The 18,499-nt window shown below is 43.1% G+C and overlaps 1 protein-coding gene across 1 annotated transcript in view; it reads left to right on the top strand.

The window, feature by feature from the left end:
• The first annotated feature begins 267 nt into the window (after window positions 1–267).
• ugt5f1 (UDP glucuronosyltransferase 5 family, polypeptide F1) overlaps window positions 268–18,499 on the top strand; it is a 33,905-nt gene continuing 15,673 nt past the window's right edge. The window contains exon 1 of the mRNA XM_060923325.1: window positions 268–404. The gene's annotated coding sequence lies outside the window, so the exon portion shown is untranslated. The remainder of the gene's footprint in view (window positions 405–18,499) is intronic.

The following is an 18,499-nucleotide window of genomic DNA, read 5'->3' as shown; positions in this document are numbered from 1 at the left end:
TCGAGCATATTTGACAATAAAGTTGACTTGACTTGACTTGCCTCATTCACGCTGAGCACTGTAAACAGGCTGTGGTGCCAAAAGACTTCTTTCTTGAAGACATTAGTTCTGATCTATTATTTTACATTCTCCAGTCTATTCTGTACTGTATGTGTTCAGAAAAGGGGGGAAAAAAACTTCCTAAATTTAACATGCTCATTCAAATGAAAAAAAAAAATAGTATGCAAATTAGTCGATTACGTCATCTGGACGGTTCTATTTTTCTTTATGTTTGCCTACTTTCCCCTGAAAAGGCTCGGCAGTACTGAGAATGAGGTGGGACTGAAACACGACACTCTTGACATAAACACTGGGCATAACGACAGAGTGGGAGCACACTCAGGACAGTGACTTCTTCAGAAAGAGTAAGTGGAGTGGGTTTAACTGGGAATGATAAATACTCTGAAGTTCAAAACAAAAACAGGCTCCATTTCAGTAACGATGCTTTTCACAACCCTGTCGCCAAGGAAGTGGAAACAGTTCTTATCTCTGGATTGTTAAAAATGGTTAAATATTACGTCATAATGCAACTTCGACAGTTTTTGCCATAGGCTTATCCATGAGGGAGTTTTAATAACAGAAACGAGCAGTTTTTATGTGTTTAAAATGTATCTAGCTGACTTCCAGCCTGACCTGTGTGTGTAAATGTATAGTTCTGCTTGCTTCCTGGCCACGCCCAGTTTATTTATTTATTTATTTATTTATTGGTTGTGATCTTGCTACTGTATCTGAATTAGCTTTCAATTGATGCAAATAAGAATGAATTTAACTCAGCAAAATGTCCAGCACTTGGACATTCTCGACATTTAATCCATAAAATATGCTTCTTTTGGATCTTCTCCACTCCCTTATCACTCCAGTGTTTGCAATGCAACATACAGTGCTGTGCAAAGTCCTTGTCCTCCCTCTCCCCCTTTGTGTGTGTGTGTGTGAGGACAAACTTTTTGTGATAGATTTTTATTCCATGACTTCTACATTATTGAGTCAGTACCAAAAAGATGGATGGATGGATGGATAATAATAATAAGGGGTGGTACGGTGCTGTAGTGGTTAGCACTGTCGCCTCACAGCAAGAAGGTCCTGGGTTCGAGCCCAGCGGCTGGCGAAGGCCTTTCTGTGTGGAGTTTGCATGTTCTCCCCGTGTCTGCATGGGTTTCCTCCAGGTGCTCCGGTTTCCCACACAGTCCAAAGACATGCAGGTTAGGTTAATTGGTGGCTTTAAATCAGGGGTCACCAAACTACGGCCCGCGGGCCAGATCCGGCCCGCCACCCCCCTTTGACCGGCCCCCCAGCCCCTCTGCCCCCCATCACTTGAACCGGCCCTATGAGGCAATCCCCAAAAGTGGTCATGGCCTATTTTTTTAAATTGCTTTTTGGCAAATAATACTGTAACATGTCTGTATCTTGTCTCATCTCATCATCTCTAGCCGCTTTATCCTTCTACAGGGTCGCAGGCAAGCTGGAGCCTATCCCAGCTGACTACGGGCGAAAGGCGGGGTACACCCTGGACAAGTCGCCAGGTCATCACAGGGCCGACACAGACACAGACAACCATTCACACTCACATTCACACCTACGGTCAATTTAGAGTCACCAGTTAACCTAACCTGCATGTCTTTGGACTGTGGGGGAAACCGGAGCACCCGGAGGAAACCCACGCAGACACGGGGAGAACATGCAAACTCCACACAGAAAGGCCCTCGCCGGCCCCGGGGCTCGAACCCAGGACCTTCTTGCTGTGAGGCGACAGCGCTAACCACTACACCACCGTGCCGCCCGTCTGTATCTTGTATTTTGTTGATTTTATCAATTAAAATTGATATTTAGTTATAAAATGAACTATTCATATTTTCCGAATTTTCATCATATGCTCGCGATCAAGCAGTGACAGGCAGCGCACGCGCAGAGAACTGAAAGTGTTCAGGACAGCAAAATGGCTAGCGGTAAGCTGACAGAGAGTGCAGAGTTTTTAAAGAACAGTGGACCACCGATTATTTTTTCGTTCAGTGTAAGGACCATGCAGTTTATCTTGTATGTAAAGAAAGTGTGCCGGTTTTCAAAGAATATAATCTGCGTCGTCACTACGAAACCCGTCACAAAGAGTATGCTAGTTTGCGAGGGCAAACAAGAGAAGATAGGATTCGGAGGATGAAATGCGGACTGGCTGCACAACAGAATGTATTCCTTCACCAAACCCAGATCAACCAGGCTGCTGTCTGAGCTAGCTATAAGGCAGCTCACCGACTAGCTACCCATGGAAAGCCGTTTACTGATGGGGACTTTGTTAAAGTATGCATGCTTGCTGTGGCCGAGGAGGCGTGTCCCGACAAGAAGGATGCGCTCAATGCGGTGAGTCTCTCCGCACCTACTATGACCAGGCGAACCGAAGATTTGGGGGACAACGTGTATGACCAGCTGAATGAGAGAGCGTCAGAATTCGAGTTTTTTGCTTTGGCCATGGATGAGAGCAATGACGTGCAGGACACAGCACAACTGCTGTGATCTATTGATCTATTGCTCATATTATTATAATTTCACTGTTTTTTTAAATGTATTTATTTTATAGGCCTATTTATTTGACCTTTATTAAGTGCTGCATACAATTATTATTTATATTATTAATAATATCAACAGGCCTACCTACAATTTATAATTTTCCACTCACCTTTGCCAGTGTCAATCACCTCAAATAGGCAGATGTTTCTTACCTTGACAGCTTTGATATTATTTTTATTAGAAAATAAATAAATGGAATATCAGTGGTATTTCAAATTAAAACAAAGTGTGAAGACTTGATTACCACTTTTGCAAACCACTAGTAAAGATAAATATGTGCCAGGAATCAAGTGTTGATATAGTAGTATGGATATAGTAGTGGGGATGGCCGTGCCAGGTTAGTAATCTCTACTACACAATGAGGCCTGCTGGTGGTCATATTTGTCTGGGTCATACAATTCTATGTGATATAGCTGACCCAACCCCGGCCTCCATCACAGTCAGGAACGACAATGTGGACCCCAGAGAAAAAAGTTTGGTGACCCCTGCTTTAAATTGACCGTGAGTGTGAATGGTTGTCTGCGTCTCTGTTACCCCTTTTCCACCAAATCAGTTCCAGGGCTGGTTCGGGGCCAGTGCTGGTGCTGGTTCACAACTTGTTCAACTTGCGAGCCAGCTGAGAACCAGTTTGCTTTTCCATAGCTCGTGGTGCTAAGGGGAGCCACGTCAGTTACGTCGCTGTATACGTCAGTTACATCGCTGCGTTTGCATAAACCTTGGCGCGAATATTGAAGCAACAACAACACGGAGAAGAAGAAGCACCAACAACAATAATGAATGACTTTGTGTTTGTACAGCTGCTGCTTCTCGGCGCTTAAAAATGGCGATCTTTCGCGGTCTTGCGATTGTTGTTGGTCTTAACAACTCCACTGCCCCCGCTGATATAAGCGGTTCTTTCTTCTGGCCCAGCAAAGAGTTGGTGCTAGCCTGGAACCGTGTTTTCTGGCCCCAGAGCCAGTTCTTTGTCAGTGGAAACAGAAAACCCGGTTCCAAACTAAGCACTGGCCCCGAACCAGCCCTGGCACTGCTTTGGTGGAAAAGGGGCATGAGTTATCCTTGCAATGACCTGGTGACTTGTCCAGGGTGTACCCCGCCTCTCGCCCATAGTCAGCTGGGATAGGCTCCAGCTTGCCTGCGACCCTGTAGGACAGGATAAGCGGCTACAGATAATGGATGGATGGCTGGATGGATAATAATAAGTGTTGCCAGGCAAAACAAACCTCGCCTGGAAGCACTTATGATAAATATGAAGCAAGATATCATGAAAAAAAAAATATTTTGACCTTTTTGGTGACCTTGACCTTGATTTTGACCTTGTGTGTGAACATACTTGGCCAATAAACATGGTTCTGATTTCTCATTCGCACACCGTACTGCTCTCAGCCAATCAGAACACATCTGAATGAACATGAAGGAAGGTATGGCGAAAAAAACGATTTTGACCTTTTTGGTGACCTTGACTGGATGACCGTCAAAATGTTGGAGGTTCTATTTGAGACCAATGCCCGTCTATCCTGTAAGTTTCATGAAGATTGGTCCAGCAGTTTTCCTGTAATATCATTAACAAAAAAAAAACAAGAAAGAAAGACACCCTACTGAAAACAATACCTCGCCCCCTGGTGGACTCCGTCCCGGGTGAGATAATAATTTTGTTTGGTTTGTTTCGTTATGTGGCCCACTCTGTAATTGCGGGTACATTTCAAATGGGTGGCATGGTGGTGTCGAAGGTTCTGGGTTCAAGCCCAGTGACCAGTGGGGGCTTTCCTGTGTGGAGTTTGCATGTTCTCCCCATGTCTGCATGGGTTTTCTCTGGGCGCTCCGGTTTTCCCCACAGTCCAAAGACATGCAGGTTAGGCTAATTGGAGGCTCTAAATTGACCTGGTGACTTGTCCAGGGTGTACCCCGCCTCTCACTCATAGTCAGCTGGGATAGGCTCCAGCTTGCCCGCGACCCTGCACAGGATAAGCAGTTATGGATAATGGCTGGATGGATGTTTCAAATGTTGACTCTGTTAGTCTCAAATGTCGTCAACTCTGTTCTCGTTAAACTGGGCAATCCGTTAACAAACTTGTCCGTAACAGGAGTTGACATTTCCCCCCATTTTGTGTCTTAACTCCACATGCTGACCTCAAACTAGCTACCACATGGCATGTATAAAAACAGAATTTTATGGATCTTTATCTTTTTTTTTACAGATTGAGAGATTCACTCCAATATCACAATGACCGATTTGATGAATAATTAATCTACTGTTGGTGTATCCTCAACATTTTGTTCAAATTAATGAGAGAAAAAAACCAGAACGTCCCTCACTGCCTTTCTGACGTTTCCCACCAGAGGAAGTGACATCTCTCGGTGCAGGTGTCATGCATATTGTTGAAAGTCTTTGTGGCTTTTATGCGTTTTTGTAACAGAGTTGACAAGATCATTAGGATGGATAATTGTTATTATTATTATTACTGAAATTACATATAATACAGAAAATGGACTTTCTATGCAATTGATTTTTATAGCGAGCGGAGCCCTATAGGCATTGAGTGTGGCTACGTAAAGAAACCCATCGAGTTGTTTTCTGATGGTTTCGGTCTTGTGCGTGCCTCCACCATACCAGTGTTAGTAATTGCCAGTCATACACACCGCCTAGTGGCCAGTGTTAGTAATTACCAGTCATACACACCGCCTAGTGGCAGTGTTGTTAGTAATGGCCAGTGTTAGTAATTACCAGTCATACACACTGCCTAGTGGCCAGTGTTAGTAATTACCAGTCATACACACCGCCTAGTGGCCACTGTCTCATCTCATCTCATTATCTCTAGCCGCTTTATCCTTCTACAGGGTCGCAGGCAAGCTGGAGCCTATCCCAGCTGACTACGGGCGAAAGGCGGGGTACACCCTGGACAAGTCGCCAGGTCATCACAGGGCTGACACACAGACAACCATTCACACTCACATTCACACCTACGGTCAATTTAGAGTCACTAGTTAACCTAACCTGCATGTCTTTGGACTGTGGGGGAAACCAGAGCACCCGGAGGAAACCCACGCGGACACGGGGAGAACATGCAAACTCCGCACAGAAAGGCCCTCACCGGCCCCTGGGGCTCGAACCCAGGACCTTCTTGCTGTGAGGTGACAGCGCTAACCACTACACCACTGTGCTGCCCGCCTAGTGGCCAGTGTTAGTAATTACCAGTCATACACACCGCCTAGTGGCCAGTGTTAGTAATTACCAGTCATACACACTGCCTAGTGGCCAGTGTTAGTAATTACCAGTCATACACACCGCCTAGTGGCCAGTGTTAGTAATTACCAGTCATACACACCGCCTAGTGGCCAGTGTTAGTAATTACCAGTCATACACACCACCTAGTGGCCAGTGTTAGTAATTACCAGTCATACACACCACCTAGTGGCCAGTGTTAGTAATTACCAGTCATACACACTGCCTAGTGGCCAGTGTTAGTAATTACCAGTCATACACACCGCCTAGTGGCAGTGTTGTTAATAATTACCAGTCATACACACCACCTAGTGGCCAGTGTTGGTAATTACCAGTCCTAAAGAGTGGCCAGTGTTAGTAATTACCAGACATGTGGACTCGAGTCATGTGACTTGGACTCGAGTCAGACTCGAGTCACCATTTTGATGACTCGAGACTTGAAATCCCTAGATGAGAAATGACTTGCAACTCGACTCGGACTTGCACGCTGTTGACTCGAGACTTGACTTGGACTTGACAGTTTTAGCTTGCAATGACTTGGCGTATCAGGTATAAATATTCTTTTTTTTCCCCCCCTCGATTTTGAATCCAAGTACACTCATTATTATTTGAATGCGGTGTAGCTCCTTGTCCTAGGCTATGGCAGCTCGATCCACTAGCACTAGGTGTCACTCAAGCACTTCAACTGGTTCAAATGAAAAACCAAACGGTGATGGGCAACGAGGACGCTGAACATTGATGACGCTGAATGATGAACGGACGGATAAAAACATGATTCCCCGCGGAATTTCCTTTGGATTTAAAGAATACCCCAATACAGATGGCAAACGCATTGCTACGTGCAGAACATGTGGAGCCACAATTTCAGACAGTCAGTCAACCACATCAAACTTCGTTCGTCACCTGAGGCTGCATAAGGACAAGTAAGTAACAAAGCTAGGCTACAGCTAGCAAGAATCTGTACAGGCTAGTTGGTGGCTAGAAGTGGAATGTGTTAATGTATTAACGCTGTCAAGGATTTGTTTTGCTTCGCTGAATATAAAATAGTGAAGTAGATTTTTTTTTTATTGGATTGCTTTTGTGTTCAGTCTAGTGTTAGATTATGTGGACTAGGCTACCAGTTAACACACATTGGGAAGGCATAGCCAGAAGGTGGTGATTTGGTCAGAGCAGAGAACATTTACAAGATTGTTATAAAGGCTCTGGTCAGAACGACACAGACTTATGATAAGAACCGGACAGCAAAGGATAAAACGTGAATCAAATAAACAGTTACCCAGGCTGCAAACTAAGTATGTAAAACAGAAGTTCGCTCTTTGCAATGGGAAAGTCAGTGCTTGTCATGAAAGGCATTTAAACCACTGAGACGAGATGACTAGCAATGCAAGTTAAACCAGGCGTTTAACTGTTTGCTACGTACTGCACCAAGTCGTGGACGCTGTGCGATGTGTGTTATTAGTGCTGGGATTACGTGTCATCAGAGACATTCAATTCTATTCTCTTCCTCTCTCTGGTGTCATGTAGGCAATGTGAATAATGGGCCATTTGGGCTATGTAAAATGTAAGCTCAGCTGACGTTTTATAGCGCAGTACATCCCGACAGATTGGAGTGTAGCCTACTCCGACGCGAAGCATTATCCCACAGTCTTACCCAAACGACAGGGCACACAATGCCTCTACATAGCGTGGCTTTACCAGTGCATTTATTAGTCTCTGGCGAGAAACCAAATTCGCCAAAAGCACGCAACTTGGATCTGGAGGATTCCACTGAACATTCTGAAATTCACAACAACTGTTTATTCTATTTTATTACACGGCTCTCTAGAATGTTGCCAGGGCTTCATTCTCACATTCTGGCCAGAGCCCTAGAGGACTCTTATTCTGGCTACATCGTCACAACGTTCTGTGTTTACTGAGGCTACCGGTATTTTAGCGAGTGTTTAGTGAATGCATTGTGGTCTAGCTAAACTGCTTAAGGGAACATCCTGGCTGGCTTGTATTAAACATTATACTGTGTATAAACAAATATGTTCAGATTAAATGAACTCAGACTTTGATATTGAAAATGATAAAAACATGTTAATGTCTACATGATTAAAAACAGAAAACAAGTAGGCCTACTAATTTTACTTTTTTTTCTTGTTTAGATTTGCAGAATATCTGAAGAGCAAGATCATCCCAAGTGAGACAGAGCAGCCGTCCATTTCTAGATTCCTTACTGCAAAAGATAGACAGTACAATGCTACCCACCCACAACAAAAAGCCATCACAAATTCCATACTAACAGATTTGGTCAAGGGATGCAACATCCCTCTCTCAGTAGTGGAGAACAGATATTTCCGGAATTTTTTGTCAGTTAGTTGGTCTCTCTCACACACACAAACGTACTCAAGTCACATTGTATTGTGTGAAAGGCATGTCATGTTGTATGTTGGGACAGTGCCTAACTTCAGAAGGAAAACCATTCTTTGATTCTAAAAGTACACAGATCATCTGTTAGCTTGGACTTTGAGTTTCATGTCTTAAAATGCACATGAAAAGCATTTTTATGTGAAAAATGACATGAATGAAATGAAAAGAAAATTATTTTTGTTACGCAGTACCAGTACTAGTTTTGTTTAGAATTTTGTTTTAATTTCTCACTAATTTTCCAATAAAAAATTTAAGGAAATGGTCATACTTTCACTCATTCTCACACCCTTAGCCTCAGATGTACACTGACTCACTCAAACTAAACTCACTGAAAATTTAGGATGCTTTACTAACGTTAACTAACTAATCATTGTCTCCTCTGAGATTCTTTGATTGTCTTGGGGCACAAGCTCTAAAACATTTTAAAATGGAAAAGAATGGGTGTACTGTAGTTACTTGTGCTGACTCTATGAATCATTGACATTACATTACATTTAGCAGACATTTTTATCCAAGGTGACTGGCAAAGGAGGACATACACTGCAGTGTGGAGAGGTAATACATTTGTGATCAAAAATGTGTTGATTGCCTGTAGAATAAATGGTGACTTGTTAGGGACTTGGAAAAAAATGAGACTTGGACTCGACTTGGCTTGGGTAGGACTTGGACTTGGACTTGACTTGGTCAAAAGTGCCTTGACTTGTGACTTGACTCGGACTTGAGTGGTAGGACTTGAGACTTACTTGTGACTTGCACATTAGTGACTTTGTCCCACCTCTGGTAATTACCATGATGTAATGTTAGATCACCCATTTGTTACCTTGTCCTACAGAGATAACTTGGTTTTGCCAATCATGTCATCATCATCTTCCAATCATATCGTTTTTATCCTAAGTTCAAGCGATTTTTATTTTGCTGTTGATAACATGGCTTTTTGGAGGTATGTGCTCGACTGTGCACCATTCTAGTTTTTAAATCAAAGAAGTCACACCAAATATTGACTCTTTCTTTTATTTATTATTAATTTGCGCTAGCAGTGCTGGCACAAATTGTTATTCTTGCTCAGGATCCTTCTACTTTATTATCATCCTCCTAATGTTTTTAGGACACTATTTCTCCCTCAGTTTTCAACCAGTCATCACCACATTTCACATGAAGAATACCTCCGGGCTAAATTACATTGCTGTGACTTTTGGTGCTGATCTGGATCACCGAACCGGAATGATCCATGAAAAACGGGATTTTTTTTTTTCAATCACTAATAACTCTGTCAATTTTCATGATTTTTTTTCAGTCTTTTTTTTTGTGCAGGGCAGCAGGGTGCAACTTTTCCTCACTAAGCGTCATTCTCTATCTCTTACCGTTCTGGGTCTATAGGGTAATGTTATACCCGTGTGCATTGGCTGGCTCTGGACTGCTGCAAACTGATTCATGTGTGTGTGCCACTAATGACTTACACCCACACTGGATTAAGGTGCAATCAGCACGCATATATAAGGATGCCAAAGACTACCTCAGGTTGTGAAGTATTGAGTTGTTTAGTCACATTACCGAGCCATGTTTTGGTTTCCGAATTCCTAGTTCCTTTGTCTGTGCCTACGATATTCTGTTTGTACCTTGCCCGACCGAATACTTGTTTATCGTTTCTGATTTATGCCTGCCGATTTGGACTGTTTGCCTGATTGCACTTTTCTTAATAAATATCTTCCGCGTATACATTCGTCTTCATCCATCCCTGACAGTTACAGTGACCAGACGTCCCAGTTTCTGTATTTTTGAATACGGAAACATTTTAATTTTGTTATTTTTCAAGGCATCTTTGCTCTACGTCATTTCTTTGCATATGCCTAAGACTTGTATTTTACAACAGAAACGGTTCTGTAACTTGTACCGTATGTTATGACCCCAGTGACAAAAAAGTTGGGCCACTGTGTAAAGCATGAATAAAAACCGAATGCAATGATTTGCAAATCCTTTTGAAGCCCTATATTCAATTAAATATAATACCAAGACCAAGATATTTACTGTTCCAACTGATAAACTTGATTTTTTTTTTTTCCCATGAATTTGATGCCTGCAGTACATTCCAAAAAGTTGGAACAGGGGTATGTTTACCACTGTGTTCGATGACCTTGTGTTTTAACAACGCTCAGTAGATGTTTGGGGACTCGGGACACAAACTGTTGAAGTTCTGTACACAATTCCTTCCCATACTTGCTTGATATACGATTTGAGTGGCTCAACAGCCTGGGGTTTCTAGTGTCGCATTTGATGAATCATAATGCACCACACCACACATTTTGGCTTATTTTTTTTTTTTGCATGACGGGTCATACTGTATAGTTAAGATGCAGCGCTCTAATGCAAAATGCATGAAGGTTGGCAGGTCTGGTTATTTGCTTCAAAGCGTCTTGTCTACAAGTTACTTTATTTTGAAATCCCATGTAATCGTACTGAAACCGTCACCATGCCAACAAGCAAAAAAAGAAAGCGGACTGAATTCACTGAAATGATGAAAGAATGAATGAATGAATTGATCACTTCCAAGCACACAAAGCATTTCAGTATCGGAGCTGACTGGCACATTGTTTTCTGGAAATGGCAGCCACCCGGAGTATGTGACTTGCTTCTTAAAGTCAGTCGTGACAGCTGCAAACACCCCCAAGACGTCGCTTTTTTCCAAAAGCACAGGCATTTGGGTCCGTCGGAAATTTGCGGATATTTTACAGAGCTCGTGTCTCGAAAAAGAACGCCGTCTTTAATTTCGTGTGGTGTAGCAAAGTTCTTTTCTACACGTCTTTTTGTTCAGTATTTAATGCGTGTCTCTATTCATAAATGTAGATGATGTGTTGAAGGAAAAGAAGTCATTGTTTAAAAGTAGCTGGTGGCTGGGACAGCTATCATTACCTGCCGTTAGCACCGAATTCATTAGGTCGATAATTCATGGAATTACTGTTCAGATACAGTGGTCGTGTTGTTAAGGCCAATTTATGCTGACAACGAGTCCTCGCAGACGGTGTCGCAGATAGCGTCTGCGTAGCCCCCCCACCTTCGCAGACGCTCTGCGCGCACTTCCCAAAAATTGTGACCACCGCAGAAGCCTCGCAGACAGCGTCGCAGACAAGAGGGCTCTGATTGGTCCACTCTACATCCGCTGTACACGCACTTCCGCTTCCCTACTTTCCCGGTTGGGTTTGTTTTCACGACCGCCATTTTAAAAAACACGAGCGAAGATGGAGCAGCGCGAAGAGCGGTTGATCGAGGAAGTGAGAAAGTACGGACATCTATACGACTCCAGTTCTAGTTATTATAAGTAACCGGAGGATAAACACTCCACTAACCACACCCACCAACTACTCCTAGCGATTTTGCGACTTCGCGCCCCCTTGCGTTGTAGCGGTGAATAACATCGTGCACGCCTATTACTCCCCGCTCAACGATAAATTACAACTGTCTGCGAAAAGCTATCTGCGAAAGCCTTGTCGCAAGAGCATGCAGAGGCCTTTAGAGGGAGAGAGAGAAATGAGTTAAAATGGGATTCATTTATTTAGTCTGCTGAATAGTTTTCATTTTTCTTTTCATGCCCATTTTCATCTGAGATAGTAGACAGCTAGCAAAGTGCACATCTTGGCTAAATAAAGCTTACGCCGCTCGTCACAGGGGTTTGTTTGAGGTTCGGAGTCTCTGGGTGATCTTATAGTCCGAGCTTTCTGTTGACATGCACAGAAAATCCACAGACAGAATTAAAAACTCCTGTCATACCATCCGTCATATACACTTTAAGTCCAAAATAACAATTTCCCTTTAGCAAGTTAGATAGTACTTTACTCCGTTCCATCATTCAGATTTCCTCTTTCTTGTCGCACTCAAAGGAGCTGATACCACGGGGCAGCCTGAAGGTTGGGCCGAAAGGGTTGCCGGTTCGATTCCCAGGACTGGCAGGAAAAACGTGAGGGCGAGTTGAGTGAATGAACAGCACTTTCTCCTCGCGCTGTATCATGGCTGAAGCATGATACAGTACCCTTGAGCAAGGCCCCTAACCCCAACTGCTCCCCAGGTGGTGCTGTGTAGCTGCCCACTGCTCTGGGTATGTGTGTGCACTGCTTCGGATGGGTTAAATTTCTCTGTGCTTGAGTGTACGAGTGATAAATAAAGGCAGCGTCTACCCAATCCTACCAGCAAAGGGTCACTGGCTGGGTTTACACGGAGCCTAATTAGGGGTCCACGCAGAAAAGCTGTGGGAAATGTGTTCTGTTCTTCTTTTTCTTCTCCTCCTTCTCCAAAAGTGTTGCTGTCGCTAAAACCATAAGGCCTAGAAACACCAAAATTGGCAGGTGGGTTGGAAATTCCACCCAGGCACATAAAATGGCACACACTAACCTCAGGGTGGTGCTGTAATAATCAAGTTTACATTTTTGCAATTATCTCAAAAAAACAACTTGCAAACAGTTCATTCGTACGTGTAATAAAATACATTTCTTGGATCGTAGCATTTGTGTTTTGCTGCTGTTTAAATGTAGGCTATTTAAAACATGTGCCCGGGAGTCATTCTTAAACTCTGGTGCCTGGTCTGCCGGAAATTAAAGCTAGACGGCCTTTCGATTTCATAAAATCGGTGAAATTTAGTTCCTTCTGAAATTTGGTCATTGTGATCGATGTTCATTTCTGTAATATATCTCAAAATATCAGGCCATTCTGTGGCTGGGAAGATATTTAATTTGAGGGGATTCCCGAGCAAATAACTTGCATGAAATCGCTCGCTTTGCACAGTTAAGCAGACAGAGGAAGTCCGTGTGCGCATGCGCAGGTTTACCACCTTCTTCTTCTTTTGGGTTTTACGGCAGCTGGCATCCACAGTGCTGCATTCCTGCCGTCTACAGGTTTACCTTGATTGTGCACTGACAGTTCCATCGTTCTGTCGCTAAACGAACAGCTGATCACACCGAGGTGCTCGCTGAGCGCCGATATTTATTAGTTTGGTCCTGCGTTTCCTTTCCTTCGTATAGAACACAACAATGTCTTTTTCTTCTTGCTTTACGTTACTGTAGTCGGTCTTTTCACGTTTCATTCGCACACTCGCATCCTCCATTTTTCTCTCCAGTTTCAAATTTGTATCCCGCAATGCCTTGCGCAGACGGGGAAAGCCCACCACGTAATGCATGACGTAGTATCTTGAATTGCATCATGGTGAAGCAGGAAAAAATAGTGGAGAATTTCGGGCCATGTGGAGATCAATTCGTTAATTGTTCTATTAAAGAAAACGAATAAAATTGGAAGTCTGTGATTCGAATTCAGTAGCTTTCGGTCCGCTAAACAAAAATAACTGGCGGTCAGGGCAAATTCTTTTTATGACCTATACTTGAAAAGTCTAAAAGGCAGTCTAGCTTTAATGCACTGAGATGCTCAATTTCAAACACTTAGCCTGTTGTTGTTGCACTTTAATATGATGCTGTTGTCATGACAATGTATTTCTGCTTACGCAGCAGACAGCAGTTGAGTAGGCGTTCTTTCACTGTGGTCCAGCACACATTTACATCCACGCGGCTAAAAGAATGCGGTGGTGTGCGGCTCAGGTCACTTCTGAATGTGAGCTGACCAATCACATCCCAATGCATGTTCGGGATGCATTTGCCCGCCTTCACACCTGTACTTAGAGCTCCACTTCACCCAGTATACGTTAATGCCAGGTATGAACGGGGGCCAAAGTGTCAAGAGGACTCGGGTCTGTTGGCGCTATTTAAAACCCAAGGTGTGATCAAGGAACATAACTGATAAGTCAACCTTGGTATGGTCCCATTTCTCTAATTTCCAAATCCTAAGTCTCCATTGTCCTCTCTTTAATTTTACATGCGCATCACGTTTAGCAAAAAAACGCATAGATCAGATAATTTGTCATTCATTCAATGTATAGTGAATCCTTTTGTCTCAAAGTCGTGAGTCATGGTCCAATGTTGCGTTCCTGAATAGCTCAATGGTTACTCATTTAACCTGCAGTCCAAAGGTTGAGGGTTCAAACTCAACTTCTTCCGAGTTGCACCTGATCTCGATTTTTAGGTTACTTATTTTTTCTTCCCCCTCTTTCACCACAGCTTAGTCTGATCACAATTTGTGAATTCTGATACAGTTGTTCCTAATATTCTGAAGCTGCTTGGATCCTGCTTATTGCGGCAAGATTATTCCAATTATAATCAGTTTAAAAGCCCAAAGTGAATAAAAAATGCTTCATATAAGCATGTCAGTCAGGGAAAAAAGGGGCCAAACTGATTGAAATTACAATCGGTTCAAGAGGGGTAAATAAATAAATCAACCAAAAGACAACGTTGACCATGTAAACGCTCAAGCAGATTGCTTTCTGCACCTGTAACCTTGTGTGTGTGTGTGTGTGTGTGTGTGTGTGTGTGTGTGTGTGTTCATTATGCCGTAGTGCAGCGACGATGTCCGGGTGCTTTGTTTAACGGCATGTATAATGTCACGGTCTGCTTCCGGAAGTATTGAACAATTCTACCAAGATTTCCTTGTCTGTTGTTGCAAGACAAATGTTTACGTTGAATCAAATGGACTGAGTAAAATGGAATCGGGGCCCGGTCCCACAACACCGATAACTATGACCGTATTAAAACCTGAGTTTAGTTCCAGTCTGGAGCAGAAACACCACAAGTATAATATCGGTTGGTCCTGACACTCAGGTACTGAGTGAATAAAAGATCCGTGCTTTGTACAACCCCGATTCCAAAAAAGTTGGGACAAAGTACAAATTGTAAATAAAAACGGAATGCAATGATGTGGAAGTTTCAAAATTCCATATTTTATTCAGAATAGAACATAGATGACATATCAAATGTTTAAACTGAGAAAATGTATCATTTAAAGAGAAAAATTAGGTGATTTTAAATTTCATGACAAGAACACATCTCAAAAAAGTTGGGACAAGGCCATGTTTCCCACTGTGAGACATCCCCTTTTCTCTTTACAACAGTCTGTAAACGTCTGGGGACTGAGGAGACAAGTTGCTCAAGTTTAGGGATAGGAATGTTAACCCATTCTTGTCTAATGTAGGATTCTAGTTGCTCAACTGTCTTAGGTCTTTTTTGTCGTATCTTCCGTTTTATGATGCGCCAAATGTTTTCTATGGGTGAAAGATCTGGACTGCAGGCTGGCCAGTTCAGTACCCGGACCCTTCTTCTATGCAGCCATGATGCTGTAATTGATGCAGTATGTGGTTTGGCATTGTCATGTTGGAAAATGCAAGGTCTTCCCTGAAAGAGACGTCGTCTGGATGGGAGCATATGTTGCTCTAGAACCTGGATATACCTTTCAGCATTGATGGGGTCTTTCCAGATGTGTAAGCTGCCCATGCCACACGCACTAATGCAACCCCATACCATCAGAGATGCAGGCTTCTGAACTGAGCGCTGATAACAACTTGGGCCGTCCTTCTCCTCTTTAGTCCGAATGACACGGCGTCCCTGATTTCCATAAAGAACTTCAAATTTTGATTCGTCTGACCACAGAACAGTTTTCCATTTTGCCACAGTCCATTTTAAATGAGCCTTGGCCCAGAGAAGATGTCTGCGCTTCTGGATCATGTTTAGATACGGCTGCTTCTTTGAACTATAGAGTTTTAGCTGGCAACGGCGGATGGCATGGTGAATTGTGTTCACAGATAATGTTCTCTGGAAATATTCCTGAGCCCATTTTGTGATTTCCAATACAGAAGCATGCCTGTATGTGATGCAGTGCCGTCTAAGGGCCCGAAGATCACAGGTACCCAGTATGGTTTTCCGGCCTTGACCCTTACGCACAGAGATTCTTCCAGATTCTCTGAATCTTTTGATGATATTATGCACTGTAGATGATGATATGTTCAAACTCTTTGCAATTTTACACTGTCGAACTCCTTTCTGATATTGCTCCACTATTTGTCGGCGCAGAATTAGGGGGATTGGTGATCCTCTTCCCATCTTTACTTCTGAGAGCCGCTGCCACTCCAAGATGCTCTTTTTATATCCAGTCATGTTAATGACCTATTGCCAATTGACCTAATGAGTTGCAATTTGGTCCTCCAGCTGTTCCTTTTTTGTACCTTTAACTTTTCCAGCCTCTTATTGCCCCGTCCCAACTTTTTTGAGATGTGTTGCTGTCATGAAATTTCAAATGAGCCAATATTTGGCATGAAATTTCCAAATGTCTCACTTTCGACATTTGATATGTTGTCTATGTTCTATTGTGAATACAATATCAGTTTTTGAGATTTGTAAATTATTGCATTCCATTTTTATTTACAATTTGTACTTTGTCCCAACTTTTTTGGAATCGGGGTTGTATTATTTATATAATATTATTTTCTGTGAATCCGTATTCCGTGACTTCATGATGCAGCAAGGATGTACAAAGATACCCGGGGGAAAATAACACGTGCTCAGACATCACATGACCTAATTGGTCAGATGTTTTATCGGATCAGGTCCAGGCCTGGAAAAATCGCTCCAGAAGCAATTGCACCGATACGGATAAACCCAGTATAGGCTGGGCTATAGGGATCGTTATCGCTCTGGTGTGAGCATCAACCACATAAACCGCAGGGGACCCATTTATTTATAGTTACCTGTATTGTGGCACAGAGTTTTTGCTACCTGTTCCTTTTTTTTTTTTTAAAGAGTAGAGTTATGGCTTTGTACAGGACCGCATTTCGAAACAAATTATCCTGTTTAGCACGTCTAGAGGAGGTGATTTCTTTTCAATTGCTTTACTTTCAGTGTAAAGTCCACAGTGTGACCCCCTTGTGCAGCAGTGACTGCAGCGAAATGTTTCCGGTAACTGTTGATCAGTCCTGCACACCGGCTTGGAGGAATTTTAGCCCGCTCCTCTGGACAGAACAGCTTCAGCTCTGGGATGTTGGTGGGTTTCCTCACATGAACTGCTCGCTTCAGGTCCTTCCACAACATTTCGATTGGATTAAGGTCAGGACTTTGACTTGGCCATTCCAAAACATTAACTTTCTTCTTCTTTAACTGTTTTTTGGTAGAACGACTTGTGTGCTTAGGGTCGTTGTCTTGCTGCATGACCCACCTTCTCTTGAGATACAGTTCATGCAGGGTTTCCCGCAGAAAATCAGTTAGTCAAGGTGGTAACCAGGGGGAAGGGGGCGTCGCCCGGGGGGCAGTGGCGGCAGTGACAGTCGAGCCGGGGGGGTTGGGCGGGCGGTGTTCTGTTTGGGCGACGTTGGCGAGAAATCTGGATCACAAGGCCAACAACTTCTTTAAGGGCAACAGCCAGTTAAAGTGCAATAACAAGATAACAAACAATAACAAGATAACAACATACAATCACACAACATGTGCAAGTATTCTAGTGTGATACAACTTCACATAGTTGTCTGTAAACTCTGAAGGGGCACTGCTGAGTCTTGTTTGTGATTGGGGTGGAGGTAGGTGTTTACAGGATCATAAGTAAAGAATTATACAGGATTATAAAGAAAGAAAGCAGTAACTAAGTGCAAGGTACAGCATACAATTGCACAACGTGCAAAAACGCTTCTAGTCTGACACAACTTCAGATAGTTGTGTTCAGGTAGTTGTTCTGACTACTTATGGCACACTCGGCAAGTAACGTCACTACAGGCCATCCTCCTTGGTTTGGCAAAGAAAAGTTCAAGGGCCCTGTGGTAATTGAACTCTCCCACTAGTGGACCGTTTATGCTGATCCTCATGCAGGTTGTAAGGCTGTCACCTTCTGAGATCGGTCTTGATCTACACATAGAGGGAATGAACATTAGATTTTTAGGCACAGCTATCTAAAATTCTGATAGGATCTAAGATTGTGAGATGATGATGATGGACTCACCCTATTCATGGCCGAGAAGTCCCTCTCACAATTTACGCTGGACGCAGGTATTGTGAGGGCAATAGCAGACAGGAGGGACAGGTTTGGGTAGAGCAGATGCAGCTCATCATATCCTGATGCCATTGCATTCATTATGTCTAATTGGGACTTGTCTTGATGGATTAGAAAATTAGTCAGTGACATATGCATGAACCTATAAAAACAACTTGTATAACTTGTGGTAATGACTCACCTTTAAAACTCCAGTGGTGATAAGAACTTTGAATGTCTGCCATTCCTGGAGAAGTGCCCTCTCATTGATGACTGAAAACTGCTTGGCAAGCATCTGAAGGTGGCCTAAGATTTCAGAGCTATCTGCTTGTTGTCTCTTGCCCCTTTTCCACCAAATCAGTTCCAGGGCTGGTTCGGGGCCAGGGCTGGTGCTGGTTC

Source organism: Neoarius graeffei, chromosome 6 (assembly GCF_027579695.1).
Source record: "Neoarius graeffei isolate fNeoGra1 chromosome 6, fNeoGra1.pri, whole genome shotgun sequence".
Classification (NCBI taxonomy): domain Eukaryota; kingdom Metazoa; phylum Chordata; class Actinopteri; order Siluriformes; family Ariidae; genus Neoarius; species Neoarius graeffei.
Note: the sequence above shows the minus strand (reverse complement) of the source record. Positions and strands in the feature narration are given on the sequence as shown.